Source organism: Typopeltis vanoorti, chromosome 18 (assembly GCF_054136105.1).
Source record: "Typopeltis vanoorti isolate ZY-2024b chromosome 18, IOZ_Tvanoo_1.0, whole genome shotgun sequence".
Taxonomy (NCBI): Eukaryota; Metazoa; Arthropoda; class Arachnida; order Uropygi; family Thelyphonidae; genus Typopeltis; species Typopeltis vanoorti.
In genome coordinates, this window is record NC_143566.1 from 26723231 (window position 1) to 26744114 (window position 20884).

General features: G+C 36.4%; 1 long non-coding RNA gene across 2 annotated transcripts in view; it reads right to left on the minus strand.

Moving 5' to 3' along the window:
- Window positions 1–13215: 13215 nt before the first annotated feature.
- The window catches only part of LOC150096562 (uncharacterized), a 197838-nt gene continuing 190169 nt past the window's right edge, over window positions 13216–20884 (minus strand). For both annotated transcript variants that reach the window (XR_016549797.1, XR_016549798.1), the window contains exon 3: window positions 13216–13750. This is a non-coding gene — a long non-coding RNA (uncharacterized LOC150096562). The remainder of the gene's footprint in view (window positions 13751–20884) is intronic.

The following is a 20884-nucleotide window of genomic DNA, read 5'->3' on the forward strand; positions in this document are numbered from 1 at the left end:
ATTAACCTTGAAAAGTCTGTAGCAATAACGAGTCCATGTGAAATAAGAGAATAAGTCCCCTGTTTCACACTCACTGTAAGTACTGTATTCTTAAAGTCAGTCATATAAGATATTTATATACCCCTTCCCTCACCTCAATCATATCTTTTATAACCAACCTTTAAGTTTGTTAAATCGCACTGAAAACTAAGCAGTCTTAATCAAAAAATATTTATATATTTTGAGTATTAGGAGTTGGGTTTGAGGCTACCTGGTGAAAAGACATGCTGTTAGAAAGTCTCCTAAAAGATCTGTGATTTTTGTTGATTTAAGTGTTTTCTTAGATTTAACGGTGTATTTTTAGTATATTATTGTCATTTTTTTAGTATAATTATTGTACTACAGCATTTTATAACATAATTGTAGAAATATTAGTTTTTAATATTAAGAATGGTGCTGAAAACTCGTCACAACAGGGCGATGTCTAAAACTCGAGTTGTTACTTCTGAGGAGAGCATTTGTCTTGATGATGATAATTTATCTGAGGATAAGCTGACATTAGAAATATCTCATTTAAGAGAAATTATTAGAAAATCGACCAGAGAGTTAGAAAAAGTGGGTAAATGTTTAACTAAACTTAAGACATGGGTAAGAAAAGAATCAGAACAAGAGCGGGAAGGAAAGCACTGAACTTGGTAATCATAATATTAATAACAACAAGGTAAGTCAGTTAAAATCTAAGAGAAAAAAGGTGATATGGTATGGTTATTCAATCTTAAAATTTGTGCTTCCTGAGGGAGTCCTCACTTCTAGTTTCCTGATGGTGAAAATTAAAAATATGACAAATGTAATTGAAAAGCAAGACAGAAAAGTAAAAGAGATGGTAGTTCTCTTAGGTACTAATAATTTAAATAGTGACAAATATTGTATGTGAGAAGATATGAAAGGTCTGGTGGAAGAAGTGAGAAAGAAATGCGAGAGTAAAAATTTAGGATTGCTACTCAGATATGAGAGTGCCGAGTTGAGGAGGAGGAGGGCAATGATAGCAAATGTTTTCACTCACAGAAGAAGAAATGTGTAGAAGAAATGATTCAATTAGATGTGTGGAGTGAGTTTGACAGAAAAGAAAAGACTTGTATAAGAGGGATGGCCTGCACTTGAATTCATTTGGCATCAGAAGCCTGGAAAAATTACTTCTTGGTATGAGACCTAATGCTGAGAGCAAGGGAAACAAGATCATCAAGGGAGGAATTGGAAAAATGCGTGTGAAAGTTCAGCTATGGTATGCAAACGTGATAAAGATATGAAAGTCTTCATACGGTTATATATGTGGCAAAGGGGTGGGAAAATATGCTTTGGGTTTGGACCTTTTAAGTATGTCTGGGGAGGGAAAGAGAAAGTTCTAGAGCAAGACCAAATAGATTGCATATCCAATTATAAGAATAAGCTAGGTGGTAATTTATTATGTCTATACAGAACTGCCAGGAGCATCAGAAACAAAGGGATTGAGTTCATTGCTTTATTGAATATGATGTGGCCTAAGATTGCTGGCATTAGTGAAACCTGGCCATCAAAATCAGTTATGGTAACTGGGATTGAGTGTAATGGTATATACTTTTTTTAGGAATGACAGAAAAGACAGGAGAGGAGTACTGCTAATGATATCGGATGACTTAAGTATAGTTGTGATGGTATCAATGTGTCATGAGTGTGAATCTATCTGGTGTGAAGTGAAAGTTAACAGAATGAAATATATGGTGGGGTGTTGCTACAGACTTGATGACTCAGTTGCAGGAGACAAAGAAATGCATTGCCAATTTAGTCTTATGGGTACCAAATGAGTGATCATTATGGGTGACTAATTTCATTGACTAGGAAAAAGAGAAATCTCATGATACATTGATATGACCATTTTACCATCAACTGGTGACAGTGATCATACTGTACCATCAACTGGTGACAGTGATCATGCTGTGCTTTCTTGTGAAGTATCTAATTGTGTTGATGCTCTGATTAGAACAGGTTACATGCTGAACTACAAAGCTAGAAATTACGATCAACTTAGGAGAATACTATCTTTGGTCCCATGGTATCAGCTACTGCATGAGTAAAATGTCAGCAATACATGGGAATCTTTGAAAAAATGCTTAAATGAGGCAGTATCTGAATGTATCCCTAGTGTTTGAAGAATAAATAGGTTAGGAGTGAAATAGATGTGCAACCTTATTAACACGTTTGCTACCACTCTCCTCGCACATAGTTTGTTACCGCACGCCAAGCACTTTCACTTCTTCAAGGTCAGTATGAGTTGACATATGAGTATACTTGTAGTTGGCAGTGAACGAGTTAAGCAAGAGATCCACAAGAAGATGATGTGGAAAAAATATTGTGAGAATAAGCATGAGATGAGTTACGAAATATATATATATATATAAAGCTCAGGCCAGAAAAGTAAAGAGTATTGTGTAGGTAGCTAAATCAGTGTGTGAAAAGAAATTGGCTATGTAAGCTAAAGGCAATTCAAATGAATTTCATCATTATGCTGCAAGCAAAAGAAAGAATAAATGTGAACGAATAACTTTATTGAATGCAGATGGTACTCAAGTGTCGAAAGCTAATGAGATTGTTCAATCAATGAGTGCCCACTTTGCTACAATATATATCAACCAGGCATATGTAACATGGTGCACAGTGCTACTGCTACATTGGATGAAGAGTTAGAGGTTCATGAAAATAAGGTTGAATTCTGGATAAGAAATTGTCTATAGGAACAGATGGAATATCAGCCCATTTGTTGAAGGAATGTTCAGCTGAATTTATTTCCTTTAGTAAACCTATGCTTGTATAACTCGAGTCTCAGCTTAGGAATGATATCACGGTAATGGAAGGAATGTATGATAATTCCATTGTACCAGGGTGGTGCAAAAACTGATGTCTACCTACTTGACCTATCAGTATATCTGGTGTGGTAGTGAAGATTTTAGAGAAGTTGATAAGAACTTACATACAGAAATAGGTAGACAAACAAGCTATACTCTGCAAGGAGCAGCATGGATTTACTAAAGAAAGGTCATGCTTCAGCAATTTGTTCATATTTTATAACAATGTTATGGCCAAGTTGGATAAAGGGAATGGATATGCTATGATAATGTTGGATTTTTCTAAGGTATTCGATAGGATACTACACGAAAGGCTGTTGCATAAACTGGAGAATATGAGATTGGAATATCAGCTCTTGACTTGGATCAGGGGATGGTCGACAGATATATATCAAAAAGTAGTATACAGTGGTGTGAATCTGCCAGATTCAAAGTGATCCATGGTGTACCTTAGAGTGTATCATGTGAAGATGGGCAATCAGAGATGCTGCTGATATTCAGCACTTACAAAATGATTTTGAATATGCTGCAAATTAGAGCAAACAAAAATGGCTGTCAGTTTAATGTTAGTAAGTGTAAAGTTATGCACTTTGGTGTGATTAGATTTCCAGCAGCATATTATATTTACAGGATTATACTACAAGAAACTGAGGAGGCAAGGGATTTACTGTATTGGTGGATAGAAATTTGAAGTTCAAAGATCACATAGCAAAAGTTGCAAATACAATGCAGAGGATAATTGCAATGTTTAAGTGAACCTTGATATCTAAGGATAAGGAAGTTGTTTTGTCTCGTTATAAGTCTTTGATAAGACCACACCTGGATTATTGTGCACAGAGTGTCTCCCAGATTCCAAGGGGATAAAGAAGCTATGGAAAGGGTGCAAAGAAGAGTTACAAAGATTATATCTGGATTATGGGAGTTAGATTATGAGGACAGATTGCAAGTATGTGGATATTACAGACTCTGGTTAACAGGAGAAAGAGGAGTGATATGATAGAGATCTATAAACTTTTGTATAGGTATTATAGAATAGTGTGTGATAAAATTTTTCATTATATGGAAGGTGGAGAGAGAACATGGACACCCATGGAAGTTAAGTTTGTTCACAGTCAAGAAAGGGATAAGAGCTAGGTTTTTCTCTCACAGAGCTGTGAGTGAGTGGAATAGTTTGCCTTTAGGGGTAGTGAGTGCATCTAGTATGAATTTAAGGGAAGGTATGACAGCTTTTTTTTTGGGGTGCTTTATAGACTCCCTCGATGAGTCCTTGTCCTGGAGGTCTTCTATTCTATTCCATTCCCTCAGCCATGCAGCTGGTGTGTGTTGGGAGGTAAGCTATATGCTACCATACTAGGGAGATGATTATGAGCAAGGTGGTTTTCCGTTGCCTTCCTTGCAGTACTATATCCTATGGCTGTATATTGTGTGTTCACGGGGCTGGTTTGCCTGCTTGTGGGATGAAAAACCCCAGATAAACTAGTGGGAAAAACCCTGCTGTCCACGCCCAAGACCGGCTAACTTGGCTATGGCTGAGGATGATCCTTAAGCTCCTCACGTCGTCGACAGGAATCGAATAGGACAACCCTTCCCCAGGCATATGGGAAAAAGTGGTCCTTAGAGATCTGAACAGCAGAGTAGGAAATGAATCCCACCAGACATATAAGAACATTTTGGGAAAATGAGAAAAGGGCAGAGCTAATAATAATGGTAAGTATTTTCTGGACTTCTGCTCAAGACATAGTCATTACTAACACGTTTCAACATTAAAAATGTGCACAAGTTAACATGGAGAGAAGACTCAAGAAATAAGAAAAAGCCTCATTTACTATATTATTTTGATACTGCTATCTTCATGCTGTTCAGGATACAAGAGTATACAGAGGATTTAAAATTGGAAGTGACCATTATTTAGTAATAAGGAGGATAAAAATGGATATCACACTGAAAAGAACGGTATATAAGAAAGTTTAAAAAACAATTCAAGTTGAGCAGCTTTTACAAGTAAATTTTAGACTCGACTATACAAACATTATTGAAAAGAAGATGAAACATTGAAAACAAGAAGCAAACCTTGGAGTCTCAGTGGCAAACTCTGAAGAAGACATTGTTTGATTCAGTTAAGGAGGTGTGCAGTGTGAAGTTCCTAGCAATTAAGTCTGCAGGTGCCCTAAAAGAATAACAGAGAAAATGTGTAAGAGAGCTAAGCTGTGTGTAAAAGTAGCTAAACAAAAGTCATGGGAAGACTTTGGTAAGAATATAGTAAATAAATATCAGGATGGTGACAAAATGTTCTGGAGGCTATTGAAGAAGCTTAGAAATGGAGGAAAGAGTACTGTAAAAGGAATCAAAGATGATAAAGGTGACATGAAAACCGAAGATAAGGATATCCTAGATGTCTGGAGTAATTACTTTAAAAGACTGTTAAATGAACCAAGCAGTGACAGAACCATAGTAGAAAATTTTCAAGAGGACTGCAAGGAGGAGTACATATCAATACTTGAGGTAGAAAAAGCCATCAAAAACTTGAAACGTGGAAAGGCAGCTGAGTAGATGATATTCAACCAGAAATGCTTGAGTATGAAGGTATAAAAAGTTTTGCAGTGGCTACACTGCATAATTCAGAGTGCCTTGGGAAGGTCAAATTCACAATGATTGGAGTAGAGCTCTCATAGTATCCATCTATAAAAAAGGGAATAAAACTGAATCTGAGAATTACAGAGGAATTTCTCTGCTAAGTGTTGTTCCAGGTAAGATTTATGCAAGCATATTTGAAAAGAGGTTGAGAAAGATTGTGAAAGGGAAACTTGGAGAAAAACATGCTGGGTTCAGGCCAAAATTGCCTTTATGATTTTGACTTGCATGAATTTCATATTAAAGCAATTTTGTATGCATGCTGATTTAAAATGACTATAGAAAAGATGAAGGCAGGCATAATCCTGTGGAGATGGTTGGAGACTATTGATATCAGGAAACCTTCAGCTGAGGAAAGTGGAGATGAATGACTGAGGCCTGTAATGAAAAAGTTCATTAAAAAGGTCATGCTTAGTTTGCTGATGATATATACTCTCAAGGGATGGGATGTACAAGATACTCTTGTAGTACAACACGATTAAGTTTACATTATTACTAATATCCTGTTCATAATTTTCTTCCAGATTTGTATGTCATTTATCAGGATTCAAATATTGTCAGATCTTATTACTATCATCTAGGACAGTCATCGATGCCATCTATTCACTCCTGATTTTCTCAGACCTCTCATATCTCTGGTCTCTAGCCTTTCTAAACCAAACCTCAGATCCATAACTTAAAACTGGTTTGAACACTGTTTTGTAGTTTAATGTTTTGGCTAATTCTCTCTTATTACATATAAATTTATTTAGCTGGTTCCACACCATACCAAATTGCTTATTCTCCAGTGAGAATGCAGTTGAAGTATTCTATGTTCCTGCTATGCAAATTAGACAAAAGAATAAAACCAAACTATTGATTCTGGTCTTTTTATTGTAATTTTCATGCCAAATTTTATGTAGCTTATTTGATATATGTTTAAATTTATATTCAGGCAAAAGAAATTTTCAGCATAGTTAAATAATGTTGAAAGATTTTTTCACTTATAAATTGAAGATGCGAAGAAATTATATTACTCTTTAATCCTGTATCCAAGTGTATGCAAACAAAGTTTATGCAACTAGTCTACATGTATATAGATGCTAGTGACTTCACATTAATTGCCCTAGTATCCCACTGGATACTAGGGCAATTAATGGGATTATACTTTTGGGCCTTTGACATTATACATCCTTGCAGATATATATAATGCTGTGCGTTATAGGAAGGGCCACTACCCTGACTGGTTTTGAACTTTCACCTCAATAAAGTCATAAATATGATGTATATAGAAAATAAAAGATGAAAACAATTTAAAACTCAAACTTTTAACTAAAATAAAAACATTAATGAAATCTAATAATTCAAAGAAACTTTTTTAAAAAAATATTTTCAACAAATTGTGTCTCTTTGAATAGTTTTATTGTTACAAAAATCTGTTTTAAAATTGGAATAACATAAGTGGGCATGCTATTAAAAACAAAAAAAACAAACAGGAAAACAAGTTAAATAACTTAGTTGAAAATTTTACAATTAAAGATTTAAGTGTCAGACATCTTTAGTACAGAAATGAAACTGCTTAATATACAAATAACAGTAAAATTTAAAATGTGCATTATATAGAAAACAAAATGCTAATTATATATATATCAACATCTATGTGGCATTGTGTCCTGTCAGAAACATCTCTTCACTAAAGGGCAAACAAACTTCGTCCACTTAGTTTTCCAGGTGTCTACCAGATTTAATTATACATATCATGAATTTGTTGATTGCTTCGTTATACAGTACTGTATTTACTGTTGCATTTTTTGAATAATTCTGTTATTTGTATATTAGGCTTTGCTGTTTCTTTATCGAAGATGCTTTTGACACTTAAGCAAAGTCAGTAAAACCAAATTGAGAATAACGTATAAGGACAGACAGAAGTAATCTAGTATGTGCATACAATTTTAGGACCTAAAATCTGTCACTGTTTATAGCCCTCACTGCCACTTTTTACAAATTTTTACACAAAAAAAAATTGTGTAAAAATCAGATTTTTACACAAATATCAATTACAATTTGTTTGCATGCAGATTTTTGTTTGCAAATATGTCACAAGCAAGATAGTTCTCGTGCAAACTATGGAAATTATAACAAATTCAAACTAATTTTTGTATTGAATGTAAACAATTACAGAACCTTTTGATCCGATGCACTTGTATGTTGTTAGCAGCACAGTCGCAAGGACAAAGCGATATTTCTTCTTTGACCAGATCTACTTAAATTATCCATTTGAACCATGCAAAATGGAAATAGAGAATGTGGGGGTTGCAATCCTTACAATATTCCTAAACTTTTTTTAGGATCAAAATTTGAAACAAACTCCAGTAAGGTCATCAGAAGAGATTCTTGATTTAAGACTTGGGTAAAGGTCCAAATGAATACAGATAATATTTATAGACTGCTGCTGTGGGTACACCTGACAGAAATGCCTGTCAGAAGTTTGAGAAATGTTACAGTGAAATCATCTATCTTCTCTGGTCATCTCAACCAAATTGTAGAACATATCTAGTGTACCAAAATATATATTCATAATATGGCATTGGTATGCTGTGTCCGTTAATTGCACCCTGTGTTCTCCAACTAATTTTGCTAGATGAAAACCCGAGCTTCCGTAAGAAAACTTGTCATTTTTTATTCTTGTCATTAGCATATATGAGACATCAGCAGACCATTAGTTGAGCGGTCTTAGGAAGGTTCTACGTGGCACAGATGGGATTCAAGTCCAGGAGTTTCCAACAAAAGGACAAACGATCTCACGACTGATGCTCTATAGGCAGTTATGTAGGTTAAATATAGTACTCATAATTAGAGGATCTCCTGGTACTTTTATGTGTGTGGTTTCAAATTAGCCGGCCTGGTTTGGCCAAGTGGTTATCATATCCACTCTCCAGCCAAAAGGCTGCAGGTTCAAATCCTGCCATGGGCATGGATGTTTGTGATTATGAAAATACTAGTGATGATGATGTCGTGGATGTAGTTGCAGTTCATTGTAGTGGTAGATAGCATAGGTGCGCTCCCATGATGAGTCTTTGTACTCCCTGGAGGTGTTGTGTAATAATAATTATTCCAAGTCGAAGCTGAACTTTATTAAGACATGGAGATCTTAGGTAATACTGAAATTATTTTCAATTTTCTGGCTGCTAATGCGTTTGTTTATATAACATTAGCAGATGCAATTTAAAATATGCAAGGAAAACCTGATATACAGTTTTCCAAGCAGATAATGCGGTATTCATGTAAATCAAAATAATATGAGCAAGCAAAAATGTTAACGCTGGAATGAATGACATTGCTAAAGTAGAGTAGATGAGAGAAAATGCAACAGATGAATTTTCTGCATAATAAAATGCCAGAAAATTTGGAAATATTTATGATACTTAAGAATCAACAAGAAAAAAAAAAGATCTAGTTGGTTTGATCTACGGCAGAATTAACTGTCAGCTACTTGTATCTATCTGAAAACAAACAGTGCTCAGATAAGCAAACCACTTTTTTTTCCCCCCTCCCTCTCCTTGCAGAAATTCAAACAAGGGTAGAAAAACCTGCCACTAAACTGCAGTATAAAGGTTTTTTGCATTCTAAATAAGTTCAAATTAAATGCTTTCTGACTCAAAGCCAAATGTCCAACTGAGAAGTTGTGTTAAAATATTTTCGATGCAGTAAACAAAAGAATGAAAATATTTGGAAAAGAAAAATATTCCAACAAACAGAATTTTGAAAAGAAAAACAAGAGGTAAGTGAACTAAAATGTGTGGAATTGGAATATACATCTGCCCAAATTGGTGAAGTGAAGTCCAAGCAGAACTGGTAAATTCCAACTTATAGGATACGCCACTAACCCAAATTAACTCATCAGTCTGTGGAAGGGATTGGTCAACAATCGATGAACAAAAAATTCAGAAACAGTAATGAAAGTCTCTCAAGAGCCCCATGAAATGCATATCTGAGATATTAAAAATATCTCGCACATAATTAGTCGGATTTAACAAAAGGGATATTGAATCCTGCCTAAATGAAATGCAACAAGGACAAACACTATCAAATAGGCACACTGGATTAGAAACCTTTCTGCAGATGTATGCAAACATCACTTATGCAGCGTATATGCAAAATGCTCAATCACTGCATCACCAAGTGCTCTATGCCAGTGATTCCCAAACTTATGGATGTAAAGGTTCCTTTGGAAAAAATTAAAATATTTGACGTCCCCCATCGACATATATTATTATATATTTATGTGCCATCAGCACAGTTACCCTGTACCCCAAGCATATTTCTTTCCCGCGCATCGTTCGCCCTGTGTACATTAGCAATGAAACATTAATTTAAAGTGCAAAAAACTTGCCGTTTTAAATGAGCAGAATATTTTGTGTTTGTAAGCTATTTTTGTGCATCTTATCCACACTTTGAAATGAAACTTATATGAATAAGCATATATTTACTAATGTTCATTAATCTCCGAAATACGCAGGAAGCAAAATTTGTGAACCAACACCAATGTATGATTTTTTCCATTAAAATATAAAAAAATAAATAAAAAATTAAATAAGTTTCTTTTAAGATAAACAAATCTACTTAGTCTTAAAATATTTTAAATTTGTTTTCATTATTTCATGCCCCCCTCTCAACAAAACTAACGGCCCTCAACGGGGACACAGCCCACAGTTTGGGAAGCGCTGCTCTAGGCAACTAAGAATTATAGTGGTCAGTAATCGTCAATAGTGTTGATCACAATGGGAAAAACAAATTTTCTTTTGGAGTTTGATATAGAGCTTATTGTAAGTACTCGTCTGACTGGCGATTTTGAAAATAGCAGAGGTGAGTAGATTCTCTAAAAGGGAGATATCCTGGAATTAGTGGAAAAAAGAACCCATATTGCTTCTCTAAGAAGTGTAGCTGTGGAACTAAGACAGTCTGTCAGGAACGAGATCGTCATCTGAGAAGCCTTGTATGGACAAACAACTTCCTGTGTGCAGCAACTGACCCGAAGGAAGGCTATTCCCGACCTTATATCACCGAACTATGAGCAGGCAATTGAAGTTGATCGGTATTGGCATTAACATGCCTATACGGAAACTACTGATTTCTCAGAACCAAAAGGTTCGTCTACAATGGTGTGAGGAACACCGTTACTGAAGACTAAAAAAAAAGTCGTGGTCCGACGAGTCAGAAGCCCCATGAAGCAAAGAACCCAGCTTGCCTTGTAGATAGCTCAAGATGGTGTTGATGTGTAGCATGTTGGTATGGAATGGGTTCCATGATGTTGCTGGATGGTCGGATGTTCATGGACGACTGCTATTATCTATCGCGCAAAAATTGTTCAGCAGTGGTACAGCGAACATGAGAGTGACTCCTGCAATCTTCCTAGCTACCACAAAGCCTGGATCTGAACCCTATTGAGAATGCATGTAACATGTTAAAAAAGCAGTATTGGGAGCTAAGTCCTTTTTCCCTGTCAAATCTGAGCCAATTAAAGGACTTTTTTGGTGAACGCCTGGAATATGTTGTAGATGTCGATGCAATCCAACACCTTGTTGAATCTATGCAAACCTATGTGAATCTGTATAATTATGGCTAAAGGTGGTTCAACACGGTATTAAATAAAAGTTTCAAATTCAGTGGCTGGTATGTGTAGTTCTTATTTATTGAATGGGCCGTTTAGTCTTCCAGACTCCGGAGTGAATAGAATATCGTTTTTTGTTGTTTCAGTTTTTAGGCCTATTTGGAAGAGGGGTGTGTGTAAGATCATACCGATGTTTTTAGCAAAACCTTCTTCCACAATAACTGCAGTTGCTTTTGAGTGAGCAATCACTTAAATGCAAGTGCACATCAATTCTGTGCCAAAATCGGTGAGGGGTGGATAGAATATCTGCCCTTCATTTTTCAGATTTCGTCCCAGATCTCATGGGCGTTTTTAAATCCAGTGACAGAGGATGTTAATTGAATCCATGACTCGTTTTTGGCTTTAACGGCAAATGTTACATGCTTTAGTTCGACTATTTGCGAAAACAATTAATTTTCAAATGGTCGAGTATCTCTCGACGGGAACCTAAGGTTTGTTATAGGCATTTTTGCTTGCTGTACATTCAAAGTACCATCGATTTGCTGAAGGCTGAAATCGACTTGATGTTTAGTGTACTGCTGTTGTGCCGTCGTATTATCCACTATGATATGATTCACAGCTTCATTAATTTATAAAAATTACTAATTTATTTTTAGTATGTTTGGTATCAAAGCATTACGTATTGAACTTATGTTTTGGTTTCCGTAGAATGGTTGCTGCAACTACACCAAATATCATCTTAAGCGATATTTAGATTCGAGTTGTTCTGTGCACTGTTGAGCAACTGGAGAGCAGATCACTGCAAAACTCTTGTATGAAGTGAGAGGTTACAATATACACTCTTCAAATCAGGTGGATGTATCTCGGTACTGCTGCTGGGAAAAGGCGCAGCATATTGTCCATGTGTTAGGTATTGTTATGATGACAGAATGCTTCAGGTTTGGACTAAGGCCTCTTCGTCAACTGTCCAAAAAAATAAACACCGAACTGACATTATGTATAATTCTGTGTTGCTTGTATTGTAGCGGTTCTGTGGAAACAATCCAGTTGAGTAACATGATAATGGTCCACGCCATCATATGGGCTGTGGCGACATGGTTTCAGCATATGAGATTGCACAGATCAGACAGGACAGTACAAAATTCCAGTCTGAATTATACGATTACGAAGAATTAGAACGTCGGTTGAGGGCAGGACTATATTTATTAATTTTTGTTAACATTTACTTATCAACATTTAGTTGAAAATGTATATATTTGCTGAAATTTTGACGTATATATATATATATTTTTTTTTGAAGTATTCATAACTATAGCCGCCTCACTGAGAATAAAATAATCATATACTTCTGAAACATGTTATGGTTAAAGAAAAGTTATTGTTTTATATTCATTTCCCAAAATGAATAACATATTAGTCTGACCTCACGTCTGTACATATGTACTAATCCATGCTCGAAAAATTTCTTGAAGTTTGCCATTTGTAACTTTAATTTAATGGGATAATTTACCCCCCCCCCCATTCATTTACAACAAATGAAAGTAATAACCACTCTCTAACTGGACGGGATGCATCGTAATGGAATTAGCTCTTCATGACTTCTACAAAAATCTGTCCAGTCATCTCAGTTTTGGAGTTTATCGGACTGTTGACATCCATAAAATTTGGCTTTGGTTCGATTTGTTTCGGACTAAGGCTAGGAAGTTGAAGGGTGTGTTCTTCGGTCAATTTGCCTATTTAAATGCTCAATGAAAATCTCAATTTTCTTTTCTAAGAGGAAAAATACTACTACCAACAAAATGTAACAAGGCCATCTGAAATGACTATAACAGTTCCATTCCACTGAATGAAATGTAATAAATTTTGAAATTTTAGAACTTTGGAAATTTCCATTAACATTTGTTCAGCAGACTCAATTTTGGTTTCAATAAGACCATTTTTGGCGTTGCTATTAGAAGAATTGTTTCAAAGCGATACAAAATTATGTATTTCAAATTACAATAGCTGTATACAGTACACAAATCAATAAGCGAGGAAACAATTATTGCAAAAAATCAAAAGTTAATTTAGTAACATTGATAAATTTTATTCAGGATATTGACACTGTTACAAGTAAACTTGTTAATGTACTAGGAAAGAGATGGAATCCTTAATCAAATAATTAATACAATATCAGTTACATATATTAACTTCCAGGCATGTGTTCTGATAAATAGAAACAAAACGAACTTTCTATTACTGCGAGCGCACTAGGGTGATACACTGACAACTTTCCTGTTCATTATAAAACTATATTACATTTCGAAACACCTGGATCAAGATTATATGTAAACCTCTGGACAGCCTATTGAGATGAATGTCAGTGCATTCTTTCTTCATACAAATATTATAGAGTTTAGTTGTGAAGACGACATTGTATCGATCGAATCAAATAGCAATATTTGCGTATCAACTGAGCAGATGTGTAAATTTGCTCAGTTTCATTTCAGTATGATTTTGTAACTAATAATTATGGTCTGAATTATCAGAAAACTAAATGACAGATATCTTCATCGGTCGGAAGAAGATATATATCTTCATCTAAGATATCATTCTGATCCAGATGGTACACACACGTGTGAATCACTCCCAATATTTGGTTTCAGCAGTAATACTTGATAGCCTAAACGACCTAATTACAAGAAAACAAAACGCACACGTATTATTTTCAAATGGCCAAAAGGGTATATGAAAAACTCAACAGATACAAAAATTGGACTTCACCCTCTGTCCCAAAAGAAACCGAATCTTTCGAAAATAGAACAAACTAGTGCCGCAACCTGTTGTATCTTTTTGTTGTCGAAAGCGGCAACCTTCCTTAGTGTTGTGTCAACTGTTTGTGACATCTGTTTCATTAGAAGCCGAGTTATAGTGCCAAGAGTGACTGTTTTGACGAACAGTCGGAAAATGAGTTTCAAACACAGAGCTGCGAGTGATTTTTGTGTTAAACTTGGTAAAAGTTTTACCGAAACGCATCAAATGCTTCAAAAAGCATACGGTGATGAATGCTTATCCCGTACGCAAGTTCACGAGTGTTTAAGTCATTTCAAAGTGGTCGTGAGACGTTTGTGGACGACGAAAAGCCGGGCCGTCCAAAAACTGCACTGAGCGAAGTTAACATCCAAAAAAGTGCGTGATTTCATCAAAGAAAACCCGAAATCGTCCGTGAGATTGATTGAAGATGAATTGGGGATTCCAAAATCAACTGTGCACAACATTTTGACCGAGAGTTTGGGCCTTCGTAAACTGAATTCGCGATTTGTTCTCCACAAGTTGACCTTCGACCAAAAAATATATCGAATTGAACACTGCAAGGACTTCATTAAAACCGCTCGCAAGGACTCAAACTTACTTGAAACGATCGTTACTGGTGGCGAAACGTGGTGTTTTGAATATGAGCCCGAAACAAAGCGTCAGAGTGCTGAGTGGAATCACCAGAAGTGAAGTGAAGGCTCACCAGAAGAGGGCATCAGAAAAAAAGTCGCTTGGAGAAATCAAAAGTAAAGACAATGCCGATTTGTTTCTACAATTCCAAGGGCATTATCCACAAAGAATTCGTTCCGCCTGGCCAAACGGTCAATTGTGAGTTTTATCTGGAAGTTTTGAAACGATTGATAGCGAGAATTCATCGCGTACGGCATGAATATCGTGACAACCGACCGTTCGTCAAAAACACACTGTCACTCTTGGCACTATAACTCGGCTTGTAATGAAATAAATGTCATAAACAGTTGACACTACATTAATGGTAGGTTGCCGCTTCCGACAACAAAAAGATACAATAGCTGGTGCCACTAGTTTCTTATATTTTCGAAAAGTTTGGTTTCTTTTTGGACAGAGGGTGTACATCCAAGTACAAGCCAAACTAGTTTGCTCTGTGGAGTATCTCAATTACAAGCAAAATAAGAATAATCAACAGTTTTAATGCTTATATCTAAAAGGTATTCTGGAATTTTGCTTCCCCGTTCCAGAATGTATATCCAAATATACATTCTGGAACGGGGAAGCAAAAGAAACATGTAATGAAGACCATAAATACATTTCAGTGAAGATAGCTTGGAGTTTACTTAAAAACCTCTGATTATTTTAGAGCCCGTCTTATATACACCAGCTGTAAGGAGGAGGGGGGGGGGGTAAGAACAATTCTGACAATAAATCATTGAAATTTATTGTCAGAATTGTTGAAATTTGAAAACTGCAATAACACCAAAAGTTTTCTACAACCTTATTCAGCACAGGATAATACAGTCAGGAGTCTTGAGCCAGCGTGTAATGTAATAAATATTTCATATACAGTGGCATTTCGCTAATCCGAACTAATAAAAACCGTGCTCGTTCGGATTAACGAATTTTCATCCAAGAGACAACAATAACTAGCGTTTAAGACAAAAATAATAAGATTCTAATGGTACATCAATTTATTTCTGTAAATGAATGAAGTAACTGATAGAAACAAAAAAGCTACTGTAGTGTAATGTAAAAAAAAAATACAGTACACAAGTTTATTTTAGCAAAAAATTTAGTAGTTTTGTACGTATCTATATTGTGGAGGATTCTGATTTAATAAAATTACATATTACATAGTTCAGTATTACTTAATTTGAGTAAAAAATATCACTTTGTTGAACACAACACACAAAAAGTTTCACAAAATAACACGCAAAATTTTTTTTTAATTTTATTTAAATTAAGGGGATATTTAATCCCACATTATTTCAAAGCCAAATAAAAAAAAAATCTAAGACAGAAATCAAAGCGTTTCATGCCGAATATAGCAAACTATAAAAGTTCGGCGAGTCCAAGCGTGAGCAAACACCTGGGTGGTACAATACTGGGCAACTCGTAAAGGTGGATAAAGCTAGGATCGCTATTCTTAGTATTTGCCCTAAAGTAAAACTCATCCCCTAGGAGATGTATGTTGCTTTACATTAAGGGAGATAGGTCACTACCCAGACCGGTTTCAACCTTTATTGAGGTCTCATCAGTGAAGAGCCAAAAGGCTTCACTTCGGCGATGTTAATGTGATTGAAATAATGTGGGATTAAATATCCCCTTAATTTAAATAATTTTAACATCGCCGAAGTGAAGCCTTTTGGCTCTTTATTTCATTAGTTTTTTTATTTCTTTGTAAAACGTCACTGATTTTCTTTTGCTTCTTGGAAGCTAAACGTTTTTCGAATGCTTCTTCTCGTAGCTTCATAAGCAATAAAATTTTGTGGAATGGCGTATCATTCTGTTTATCCCATTCTATACACATAATAAACTGTCGACTGCCTCTTCATGTTTTACTTTTTTTTTCTTTTTTTCGAGTTCTTTATCGTCATCATCGTCTTCTAATTCATTCTGTAGCGTCATATTTATAATTTCAGCATCTGATTTGATTTCAAATTCGGTGATTCATGCCGACAATACAGTACGTACTGTACAGTATAAAAAAGAAAACGTGAACACACACAATAAATCAAAATAGGCCTACAATATAATCGTACAATCGACAGTATGGAAAAAATACTGTACTGTAATAATAATAAAATAAATAATAGTTAAAGTAATAATTATTAAATAAAAATAATAGTGCACAAAATAATAATACGTAACAAATAAAACTTTTTTCTTTCTTTCAAACCGCTGTACGGATTACTGGAGGATTACGGATTACTTTTACAGCAAACTTACATAAATGTAAGTTTGCTGTAAAATTTGGCCATGTTCTTCTGTATAAGTATGGTGTATGTTATTATGATGATGGTGACATCATTCATTATCACAACAGGTAAGCTTACAACAGTTTTTGGGAAATGTACTGTAGACAATTTTTGCCTAATTTTGCAAACAAAATCGTTTAAGTGAAGCCATACTTATATGATCGTAAACAACAAATATTTAATTCCAAGCCATAGTGGAATTATCATCATCTTTCTAAACGTTTTCCCAATGTTTTGTAAATGGCCCAGTTATAGCTAAAAAGAAAAAATATGGAAGCTATGACTCATTTGTCAGTGAACATTTGCTGCACTTCACCGTACTATTTGACCAAATGGTACAATGTAAATTAATAAGTCAGATTTAGATTTAGATAAATAGTTGAACACGAAGTTACTGCCATGGATTTTGGACTTTTTTTTATGGATTTTTTAATTATTTTTTGGTGGGAGTTTACTGCTTTGTATGTTTCCGTGTTTTGTGATTTTTTTTTTTTTTTTGGAACTGTTTTGAGGGAGTATTTTATCCCAAGTATTATTGAAATTTATGATGACCTGCGTTGCGGCTTTGTGTTGAAAAAAGTTAACTAAAGAATGATGGAATTAAGTCCCACAAGTACGCTTTATACACTTGAAGATAAGTCAGCGGACAGCCCATGGGTAAGGTGCATCGTGCCATGTAACGAGTCACATTTTTGTAGCCTGTATAAATTGGAGGAATATGATGCTCTAAGTCAGTGCAACTGTGTCTGGGTGAAATGGCTGAAAGAAGGGAACTGACGGAGTTTGAAAGAGGCATTATGATAGGATGTTGCAAGTCCATCTATTCAGAAAGTTATTGATAAATCGGGCCATCAAAATTCAACCATCAGTGATGCGATGCTGAGATGGAAGCGCCGGGAGTCAACTGCAAGTGCTATCCGCAGTGGACGACTCACCGAGTAACCGTAGGGTACTGCGAAGGATAATATGTAAAAATGATCCTTCTTCGGCCGATCCGGAGTCCCCGGCATCGACTGGAACAGGAATCCGCACAAAAGCATTCACAACCGAGGCTCACAACATGGTTTTCCAAGTTCTATGTCACGCTACACTCTCTACCGAATAGATGTGAGTGTGGCGAATGCCCAGTGACCACTTCTTACCAAAGTGCGTAACCCCAACTATGAAATTCGGGGGTGGCAGTGTGATGGTTTGGCCTCGGATCTCTGTTTCTGGTACCACGAACATTGTTCTTCAAGAGATATCTGAACATTCTGTGCAATGCACTGCTTCCTCCTTTGTGGCCTTTCTATGGAAATGACCATTGTCTCTTTCAGCGAGAGAATGCAACGTGTCATAAGGCTGCTCATATGCCTCTTGGGAATATGAACGTCACACTTGACTGCCCAACAGAGAGCCCTGGTCAGCCTATTGGTCCAAAATTCCCATTGATCGCTGTTGTATGCTTGTGGGAAATATGCCAAGTAGGATTGCTGTAGTCATCGTAGCGAAAGGAGGTCATACATCTTATTAAGGCGGGTGCAATGGCTGTTTGTTTATTCCTCACATTATAGGGTCCGTTGACTTATTTCCACTCAGTGTGTACAGAGAACACGTCTCCAGTCCATTGCGAGTCCTCTACAGATCATCTTTCATACCAGAATATTCGGACTCCCACATTGCAAGCAATAGCACTCGGATTTCCCTAGGAGATTTAGAAGCCTCCTTATCCGTTACATCAGGTTCGACACTGGCGGCCAGTTTTCACGTGCTTTGGCTCAAAATTTCATTGTCCCATTTAATCGCATTGATTTGCTATCTCTATAGGTCTCCAAATTCTGATAACCACTCTATGTTTTTATTATTTGTATTTAAAGCTTGATTATCTGCAGTCCAAATTCCCAACAGCGAGGTCATCTTCCTTAGGAACTGCAATTCAAACTCAGACCAGATCCCATTTTCCAATTCCTTGATCAATCTGGACAGATGTACTAGTTTCCTGTTGCTGACAATTTTTTACAGGAAAAAATTGTCAGCAACAATTTTTTACAAACCCTATCTGCCCACCAGAATAGCTGATAATCCTGCTCACTGTCCCAATACTCTTAATCTCTTCGAAGTCAGTTATCGTGATAAATATACTGCAGGTATCTTATTGTCTCTGGTCTCCGACTAATCTTGTCCATGTCTCCTCACCTGCAGAATATCTTTCGGCCAGCTACTCTGTCCGTGTCATTTGTTACTATGGTAGTGCCAGCAGGAAGGTGCGAGATTTCAACTGCCTCTTTCACCTCCTTGCCTTGAGCTGATTTCGCTTTTCATATCCAAATACCTACTCCAAATGAATAATATTTTTTTTTATAAAAAACTTTCATGTCGCTTACACACCCACGAATTTTTCTATTTCGCCGAAAGAGAAAAATTCGCGGGGTCGAAACCAAAAGCCTAGCAACCCACTCAAATTATGCGGTAGCACACAACAGCTGAAATTAAAAAAACATCATTAACAATCTAAATCAAACTCAGAAAGGGCCAAAGGCAGGAAACTTTCAGAGTTTCCTGCCTTTGGCCCTTTCTTACTTTCTTTTCGAATAGCAGTAGAGTTTTCTGGTCTTTTACCAGAAAGCTCGACTTCTCTTCCCCCCCCCCCCACACGCACGCGCGGGGTACAATTGTAATATAATCCAAAGACAAGGCTGGCTTCCTGGCATATTACTCCCCACTTTACCAAGAATTTCTTACTGAATACCTTTCCTAATCTTCTGGTCCTAATGGTATCCTCCCAAATTTTGCTTCATAACAAATGATGCCCATTGTATATTATCTTTGCAGTCTCTCATACTCGTGCGATGTCTATTATACATCACGGAATCAAGCCTGTATTAAACCTATCCCCAAGAAAGGAGATAAAACGTGCGATCAAATGGAGTCACTGATAATCAATTTCTTCACCATTTTGATCACAAGTTAATTATCATAGTAAACACCAATATGGATCAGACACTCTCGATCCTCAAATCTCCCTTGCAACATACCATTCTATCGACACAAACTATGGAAAAGTTTAGCGAATCCCATGTGTAGTTGTCTTCACGGTTTGATCTAGTCTGGTAAAAAAAAAAGACCTACTTATCAAATTACTAGCTTATGATCTATCATCAATCATTTGTAACTGGATTACCAATTTCCTCTTTCGGTCATAGTGGATAGCTTCCTTTTTTCAGATTTCTCCAAAAATGCTTTAGTATCCTAGGATCTGAGCTTTCTTCCCCATCTTACTCATATATGACTTTCTATCACTAACTTCACACTCTGTCCATATTTTTGTTACCGTATTCTTCATTCCTGTTTTTCATATGACAAACCTTGCAGTCAAGTTAGAAGGTCTTCACTAAACTGTGCCTTCACTAAACACTGATCTCCTTGCCGTTTCGCTGCTCACTCCTTGATCGAGGTCATTAATGTTAACTCCACTATTACTGTTTTCTACTGTTCGTGCCAAATGACATGCAGTACTCTCAGCCTGAAACCCTGCTCTCCAGAGGGTTTCCAAACTATGTAAAAATACACGAGAAATACACACACACACACACACACACACACACACACACACACACACACACACACACACACACACACACACACACACACACACTTAAGACTGACAAAGCAAATGAAGCAAAGCTTCATTTGCTTTGTCAGTCCTCCCAATTAGGCTCGAATTAGTGCAATATAACTAGCCTTCTCTTAAGACTGACAAAGCAAATGAAGCAAAGCTTCATTTGCTTTGAGCTCTGGTTGAGCTCTCCTAATGAGGCATGTATTTTATGACTGTAGATTCGTGTGTGTTCACGAGCCGGTTTGCCTGTTCTGAGGAACGAAAACCCTCTACCTCCGTATGAGACCGGCTAACTCACCTTTAGTCGAAAGAGACCAGATTAAAGTTCCTCACGTCATCGACAGGAATCGAACCCAGGTCTTTTCTACCAAAGGACTTTGTCTATACCGACTGACCTACGGAGGCTCCCAGAGATGAGAATGACCTCTTGACATCAATTTTTCCGCATCAATTTCTCTCGTGT